A 9,176-nucleotide genomic window follows, 5' to 3' on the forward strand; every position below is an offset into this window, starting at 1 on the left:
ATGAATGCCTCATGCTTTAACATTGAATTTTTTGTGCCAAAATGGTTTCCGTCCAAGTGAGAAATTTCCTCGCAGTATGCAGCTTTATTTACTTCGCAGTACCGCTGCCGATGAGCCGCTATTCAGTTTTGCACCACGCAATCATTTCAACCCGGCAAAGTGTCATTTACGGCCTTTCAACTGGCATATGATTCCAGGGGCATACGCCCAGTTCGAATTCACTCTGCATCTTCACTGCAACAAAACTTATTTCTTTTGCGGCCTTTCTTGTGTAAGCAAAATCGCAATGAGAAAAACCCACTATTCCGCAAAGCAGAGGAGTAGCGATTGAGACACTGATGGCTGCAATGCTGCACAACGCTGAAGGAACTTAGATACACTCCAACCGCTTGTACCATAGAAAAAGCAGGCTCGGAATAGCCTCAACGACCCGCATATTGTTGTCTAGTCTCTTATCTTGTGCTCGCCAATTTTTGAGTGAAGGATTTTTTCTGGCTACCGATGTCTTTCTACATTTTCGGTCTAGTGCAATATCAATACACTCATGAGCTTGTTCAATTATGTGCCCACTTACAAGTTTGATTCTCTCAATGCTTATTTTCGCTAGCTTCGCTTCCTCGCGGGCGGATCACTACCGGTATATTAGCTGCAGTGCCTTCTTTAGTTCCCGGTTTTTTAGTCTTCTCATGCCCTTTTCTTCGCCAGTCCTATTCCATCCGTTATACCTGGAATTCTCCACCTACTTTTCTATCTCTGCGTTTAATCCTCTACCATTTACTTTGAGTGAGGACACGCAGCCCAGCCGGTACAAGTAAGATGTCCGGGCAAAAGAGGAGGCAGCCGCGGAACTAAGCGCTCCCCCGGGCAATCAACCACGTCGCTTGCCTTCAGAAAAGTTCTGACAGCACAGACGATAACAAACGTGCCGTCCCTCGCAGCCGCCTACTCTCCCAAGGGCGCAATCTCAGCCTGAAAGCAGCTGGGTGGACGCAACATTATTGGCGCTGACGCGTCTTCCACTGCCCTGGAGGTCACTGAGGTGGGGTCAGAAGTGCCAGAAATACCAGAGCTTTATTTTTTTTTTCGCGCATTACTCTGCTCAATAGAGCATAAGACATGTTCATAAACCGACTGAAGATTGTGCATGGATATGTTTGTCTAAAAACACCATTGCGCCAATCATCGATGCAGTGATTTTTATTTATTTATTTATTTATTTATTTATTTATTTATTTATTTATTTATTTATTTATTTATTTATTTATTTATTTATTTATTTATTTATTTATTTATTTATCACCACCAGTACGCATAGCTAATAGATGACAAAACTGTCATCCCTCTCCGTAATATCAATGAATGAATTTCTCGTGGCATTTTTTCAATTAACCGGAAATCTGCCTCTGATTTTTTTCTTATTAGGGTTAACGCGCCGATGCTCCGTAGGTGATAGGGCACGCCGTAGTGGAGGGCTCCGGATTAATATTGACCATCTGGGGATGTTTAACGTACGACGAAATCTCGAACTTTTTTTTTTCTTTATTGCCTGCTTGGTGACAACACAACACGCACTGTTCAGTACACAAATTACTAGCTCCAGCCACCAATCGGCTGAAGGGAGTGGCTTAAAACATCTTAAATTGCGCTAGAACATCCAGAATGGGTAACCACTCAGGCTCTTCCGGCATCACTCGATAAACTTCTCTTATATAATCAACGCTTTCAATGAAGTACTCTCGCACTGTGCGAGCATCCTCTTCGGCATTTTGAACCGCCATGCGAGTTTTCCACATAGAATGCAGACTAAGTGCCATGAACATATCATAGGGCACGCCTCCATCGTTGTTTACGGGCAAAAAGCGAATGCCATAAGGCCTTAATGGTAAGTCTTTTTTCAGGGTTCGTTGGAGGATGTCCCAGTGAAACACCGCCTCCCAACAGTCCAGAAAGATGTGCTCAATTGTTTCCAGCTTTTAGCATAGTCTACAGTTAAGTGTCCATGGGTGTACATATAGTCCTTTTTCCTGCAGCCAGGGTTTTACTGGAAGCGTGCCGCTATGAAGTTTAAAGAAGAAAGATTTAACAGATGAACGTACTGGCATTCGTTTCACTCTTTTTAGAACATCTTTTCCTGAACCCACTGCATATAATTGACGATAAACCGGAACAGGCAGACACACATCAATCATATCTTTGTACAAACGTTTTCGCGGTACACTACTCAAATACTCCGAGGAAAACCTAACCCTTAAAATCCTAAAAGCATCCACAACTTCCCGCAAGAACCCACGCACACGTACACATCGCATTTCAGAAGTTGAAACTACATAGTCTGGAATGACATCACGTAGTCGGGCTTGTACCACAGTACGTAGAAAGCAATCTCTCTGATCTCTCAGAAACATAAACCTAGAAACTATTTGTCGGATAAACAAATGTGCCAGTCCCAATCCACCACATTTCACCGAGAGAAACAAATTAGTTCGACTCATGCGCTCCCAACTTGAGCCCCACAAAAACACCGCAAACACTCTGTGCAGCTTTTGTATGTTCCTTCTTGACATACAAATCATCTGTAGGACGTACCATACCTTGGCAACAGCAAACACATTACATACTGATGCACGGGCAAACATTGACAGATCCCTTCCCCCCCATTGTGTTAATTTCTCTCTAACTCTATCAGTTTCTCCGTCCACACGGGCGTTTTTGCTTTTCGCCTCCATTAGGAAAGCGGCCACCGCGGCCGGGACTGGAAGAAATATGCCTGTTATTACAATGTTCAGCGTTGGCGTACGCGTTTTATTGACATCTTTACTCACTGCTACATGGTTATTTCAAAGTAAAAGATAAAGAAGCTAGGAAAATATGCAAGACATGGGCTATAGGAAAGTGTTGAAAAAAACATCCTTTTCAGCAGAGGAAACGAAACGCTGGAAGGAGTAAAAGAATAATACTACCTCGAGCAGACGATTAGTTCTGACACCCACCACAAAAGAGAAATCCGGCGCCGAATAAACATGGGTTTAGGAGCACTTGGTAAGCTGTCCCAAATTGTAAAAATTCACGCATCTTCGTTAAGTGAATCCTGACGTGTGGGTATCTCGACGAAGTGAATCATGACGAGTGGGCAAATCACTGGGGAACGTTCTTACCGTAAATAACCCGTGACATTGCCCACTCGCGTATGTAAATGAGTGACAACGCGTGTGTACAGTATATACCCCGGGGTAGCTTGTTGTCGGCGTTGCCGTTGAGCCGCTGCTTCCCGAGCACTCAACTCTGGGTCCGCTTGGCGGTTTTAACGTTTTGCCGCTGCTTCCCGAGCTCTCGCTGCCCGGGATGCTTGTAGTCTGCGTATACGTTTAGCCGCCGCATGCCGCGCCTTACGTTCATTTTCCTCCATGGCAGAAAGAGAATGTGTAGTCTGGAACGCGCTTATATACGCAATTGCACCGCTGCTCTCTCTCTCTCTCTCTCTCTCTCTCTCTCTCTCTCTCTCTCTCTCTCTCTCTCTCTCTCTCTCTCTCTCTCTCTCTCTCTCTCTCTCTCTCTCTCTCTCTCTCTCTCTCTCCCTCGCTCTCTCTCTAACCTTCTGTGAACCTTTTATTTTGTTCTTGTTAAACTTTTGTGAACCTTTTGTTCACGGATGTTTTGATTGACACGGAGCTGTGTCGTGAGCACGGAAGCCGGACGGTCGCCGGACGGACAAGCCTCGGCCTTAAGGTGCTTCGCCCCTAAAAAAATCCCGGGCGATAGCCACTAACGTGAAACCTGCGGACGGGCGAAGCATGCAGGGTATAAATGTATTCAAAGATCCTAAGTCTCTCTTGCCACACGGCGCGACGGATTAATCTCCGGAGAAATGCCGGTGGGAGGAGCAATCGCGCTTGCTGAAGCAGTGGCGCCCTGTCTTGAGTTGAAGAGGATTTAAGCAATCAAATGAGAACAGACTGGCCGTAAATTGTCTTCGTGTCACACGCAGCAGCATGCTATACTCGGGTACAAGTGAAGAACTGCAATTGCTCGCGTATATTATCAGTCCGAGGAAGCGACGGACCCGTATGTCAACGCGCGCGCGCGTTTTGATATGAGATTGCGCTTAACACGTACGTCATCTTTTTTCACACCCAGTTTTTTTCTCAACGCTGCAGAAATTTATAACAAAATAATTGCTTGGCTCCACGGAAATGACTCGTGTCACGTTCAAAATACCCGCAGTAAAGCTCTTTTTGCGCCTCACAACCGACTGCAGTGATGAGGCGCAGGGGCAACGTCCGCTGCCGTTCTAAAGTTGTCCCCGAGTATAAGAAGTAGGCTTTACAGGAGAAAACCTGGCGGTTGAAACCAATTTTAATACAACATTTAACAAATAAATGTTATTATTGCAGGGAAATTCCCGATTACTCCTGTATTATAAATTAGTTTAAATCCCGTTAGTTTATTTCGAACCGGTTTGTTCATCCTAGTCTCGTGTTTTGACCATCGTTTGGCAACTTGGTTTACCGTGACGACATTAGACCGCGACGACAGGAGACGCCGACCGCCCCAGCCCTTAAGGTGCTTCGCCACTCAAAATAACGGGAAATGCTTTGAACCTTCTAAGAATGTGAATGTTAAAGCCTAGTCGGACCTCCCATTGATCTGCTTTTGAACCTTAAATTGAACTCCGCTGCCGCGCTCACAACCAATTGACCAAAACCCTCGGGCAGTACCTTCTGAACCTCGTTCCGTTCGCTTGGCATCTCCAGGAGCCTCCTGTTGATCTGTTGATCTGCTGTTGAGCTTTCTGTTGAACTATGCGGCTGCGCTCATCAACACTTAACTTTCTCCTCTAGACAAGCACCTTCCGGAGCTTTTTCCACTCGCTGGCCACCACCAGAGTGATGTTAAACTCATTCCACTCCCTAGCGATCACCAGGAGCATCCTGTTCACCCCCCTCGGTACCTTTAGCTCCCACGGCCGCTGGTATTGAACACGGGGTAGTGGTATACCCTCCCTTGGCGCTGATGTTTGCCGCTCCCGCGCCGCGCTGCTTCGCGCTGTCTGTGAACTCTCCTCCCACCGTCATCCCGCCCTGCTGTTTTCCATCCCCGGCACGCTACACCCGACTCACGCTCCCTGGCTCTAACAACTTCAACTTGTTAACAGCGGAGCTGTTGAAGCTTTGTTCTGTCCGTACGAATCGTTAACAGAAAACTATCATCATCGGCGAGGTGGAGAATGGGAAAATGCTTGGTCAGGAAGTGTGAGGGGAAGTGGCAAGGAGGCAAGGAGCCCACGAGCAGGTATTTGGCGTGGGAGCTTCAAGAAAAAAAAAAAGTTAGGGAGGCTCCGGGAATAGAACACTCGACCTTTACGCCGTGGAACCGGCAACTGAACCGTGACAGCGGGATAGTGAATAAGCTACGACGACATGGCGGGACCCCAAAGTGCTGTGTACTTAAAACCTTTTCCTTTGTCGGAAGCGAACATCGATACATCGCGTTACGAAACAGCCGTCTATCCGGTTTTGCTATCATCGCATTGGGGACGCACTGCATTTTCTTTGTGTTCGTAGCGCGGGCGTTGGCTTCAGACTTTGGCTGAGTTGAAGTGGGCTTTCGTTTCAGATTTTCGCAGTTAGGATTTTAGACTTTAGGAGGGTGAATTGTGGACTTCGCTTTAAGTTAGTTTGCTTAGAGAAGGCTTTACTCTTTACCCATCTTTCTCTCAGCAAAGGGGCATACCTTAGAAAAGCCAAGTTACAGCCAGTGAACACCACCAGCTCCGCTACTTCCTTAGTCTTTGCATCTTATTTGTGAAGGTGGCGGAATGTTTTTTGGACGATTCCGTGTACCTAACAACAGTTTCCGTGCCTCACATGTTCCATAAAACATGGAGATCTGAAAGTCTCGCCTTCACAAAGCATGAACAAAACCGCAAGCCGGGAAAATCCGAAAACGCAATGCTACATTTCTCCTAATGAAACAGACAAGATATCGTTCTGTGTCAAATCCCAACAATAATTGTGAACACGTTTCCCCACTCCCGCGCCTAAAACTTTCTTTGGTAAGCGATGTCACACCAACCGGTACTGAGGCTGCAAAATTGACGATTTCAAGAACTAACTAATGCTGCTGTTGTAGCTGTGAATGAAACACTGCATTATGGTTACATTGGTTGTAAGCATCTTATTTCGAATTTTACCATCAATGCTTGAGAAAAAATAATTTCCCTGAGTTCAAACAAAATACGCTTCTGATCGACCCCGTTACCACTGGATGATTTCTTTTCCTGCAGATGCTGCAAAAAGCCTCCCTTTCTAAGAGGCTCCTGCAAACCAGATGGAGGACCAGACGAGCGTTCACCCTGAGCTTGCATCAACCCGTGCGTACGTTCTTCCAAAAGAAAGTTATAACCTTTATGCCCACCAAAAATGCCCCACGATGTCATTTAAGCGCCTACGTTGTCAACGCAGTTAATTTGCCATCTGCATTGATGCATTGCAACAAAAAAGTAAGTCTGAAAGAAAAACCAAAGACCGAAGTCTCATTCTCTACCCTGCACCACGCGGAAGGTTTGGAAGTTTTTATTTTACGCTGTCCTTCAAAATGTAGAAGAATGTTCAAAGAGCCGCGGTTGTTCGAAGTTTTTCGCTTTCCCTGTTGATCGGAGCAGCCGCCGAAGACAATGAAATAACGTTTCATTCAACGACGTGCGGACGGTTTCCTTTTACAGTGGCTTGGACATGAATTTATTGTTTTTGCTTCGTTCTTCGGACCCTCGACGAAAAGACCGGAGACGACGGGGTTAGGAGCAGCGTGTTTTAAAAGCAAAAAATGAATACGAGAACCAACCTGGGTTCTTTCAAGCAGCCTCAGCGCACCTCCGACATTGCGTTGTCACCGTTGTCGAGCCTACTTTGTTTCTTTTCCGCTAGTTTGGTGGGTGGATCAAGCGCGAGTTTAGGGGAAGTAAGCTTGGCTCATCGACGATGTGGGTCACGTTCTGCGGCTCTCCTTTCCAATTTACGCTTTGCTTTACCTCAAATTTTTCACCTTCGCTGCTATGTATTCCGTTCTTGCTTCGCTTCCTTTGCCGTGTTTCCTTTTGTAGGCTTCCTCTTCCTTCACTGTCCATTCAAAAGAAGCCGCCGTCTGTGATCTGAGGATGGTTGTTCTGACTGGCACTGCGGGCGAGTTACCAGGAGCCGTTTGTGAAGACGTATTCAAGAGGTGGTGCAGAGCGGGAAGTAAGCTTTACGTATCATATAAGCGGCACGAAGTAAACACCGCAGTCTTTAGGTGCGCGAATCAGGTTTAAACTGCTTTGAAAGGCTGCGAGAAGTGCCGGAAACGGCGGGATGCGGATGCGGAACCACTTCAAGATGCACATATTACAGCACAATCTCGAGTATATTTGCTACCACGTGGCGTTTTCGGAATGATATAAAGCATACCAAAAGAGCGCATGAAGACGCTGTCGCTTAGTATGATGCAGTACAGATTTCACTCGCGCCATCCATGCGACTGTAGGGCAGTAGCTGCTCAGTGAAGAACGGTTGGTGCCATTGCGCGGCTTTAACACCGCCGCAGTGGTATACCCTTCGTGCAATAGAATGGCTGAGATATTCGTTTGAAACGGTCATCTGGATTGGCGTTTTTATCTTTATAGTGTTCATCCACGCAGGCCGTTGGCATAGAAGTTCAATATACGACAACGTAACTGTCGCCGTCGCTTTTGGCTACGCGCGGATAGTCACCAAAAACAATCATTGCCGTCGTCATCTTCGTCGACACAACAGATTAGCGGCGACGCTAAGTCTTGACAATCAGACACTGTCACCTTTGTCGCCACGCGGGCTATCAAGATCCAAAACAACCATCGTCTTTATACCGTCGTTCTTCGTCCAAGCAAGAGATCGTTCACGAAGGTAAATGGGATGTATCGTACCTCTACCCGAAGTCCTCGCCGACGCCTCTACAGTCGGTAGCAGAACCAATAATAGTCATAGTCGCCGTCAGCTTCACTGTCTTCAAGTCAACCTACCTGAGGTACACATGTAGCGAACTAGCAAAGACAAGTACACATCGATTGGCGGTGCGCTAAAGCTAATGCACACGAATTATGTGCGCAGATTGAGGGTAGGCGTGGGATCACCGCTTTCTTTTCATGACCCCGGACAGCGATTCTCACGGTAAAAAGAGGTAACCAAGACAATTCGAAATGCAAAGTGAGGCAAGAGAGGGCTTTCGCGTTGATGTGGTTTTGCATGATCACAGCTTACAGCCGTCAAACAAGGCGCTGTCAGCAGACGTCGCCCGTGCCGTCTGTTGTACATAGCTCGACTGTTGTAGAAAGATTGATTGTAGGGTTTAACGCGCCGACGCAACGCAGACGACGAGGCGTGCCGTAGTGGAGGGCTCCGGATTAATTTTGACCACCTGGGAATCTTTAACGTGCGCCGAAATCCCGTACACACGGGCGTTTTCGCTTTTCACCTCAATCAGAAAAGCGGCCACCGCGGCAGTGAATCGAACCTTCGACGTCGTGCTCAGCAGCGCAACACCTTAGCCACTGAGCCACCGCGGCGGGTACTGTTGTAGAAAGGCGTCTTTCCTTCTCTGCAGTAGAGCCGACCTCAAACAACGCCGAACGTAAACAATGAAGGAAGCGGAGGCGGCGCAGTAAACTTTATTTATGCGAGCCTTAGTGATGATGATGCTTAGTGGCTTCCCCTTTGTAACGGGGTGGCGTTGCACAGCGGCCTTAGCCGCAACGCCACTGTACAATCACTTCGCCAAAAACAAACAAACAAAATAAAAAAAACAATTATATCAAAATAAAAAGAAAATACTTTTACGAAATTTTTGTGCTAGTCTGATTTCTTTGTTCGCACGTCTTCCCAGATTGTTCTATGCTCTTTTCCCACCAACATTCTAACCTTCTTTTACTAACCTCTACTGCTGTCCAATTCACTTTTCCGCTAACCTTAAAGCCAAGGGCTTCCGGAAGCTGGATGGCTCCATCACTGAGGACTGGACGGATACTTTCCGTTACAATATGTCGCACGGTTTCTGGCTCATTTCCGCAGCCTGCGCATAGTTCTTCCTGTACCGGCTCGCGGATAAGCGTTTTTGTCCTCAAGCAACCCGCTCGGGCTTCAAAAAGCAATGCACTCCCTTTGTCTGGG

This window comes from Haemaphysalis longicornis, unplaced genomic scaffold, assembly GCF_048455015.1.
Source record: "Haemaphysalis longicornis isolate Haplotype H1 unplaced genomic scaffold, Haemaphysalis longicornis Haplotype H1 scaffold_4, whole genome shotgun sequence".
Lineage (NCBI taxonomy): Eukaryota > Metazoa > Arthropoda > Arachnida > Ixodida > Ixodidae > Haemaphysalis > Haemaphysalis longicornis.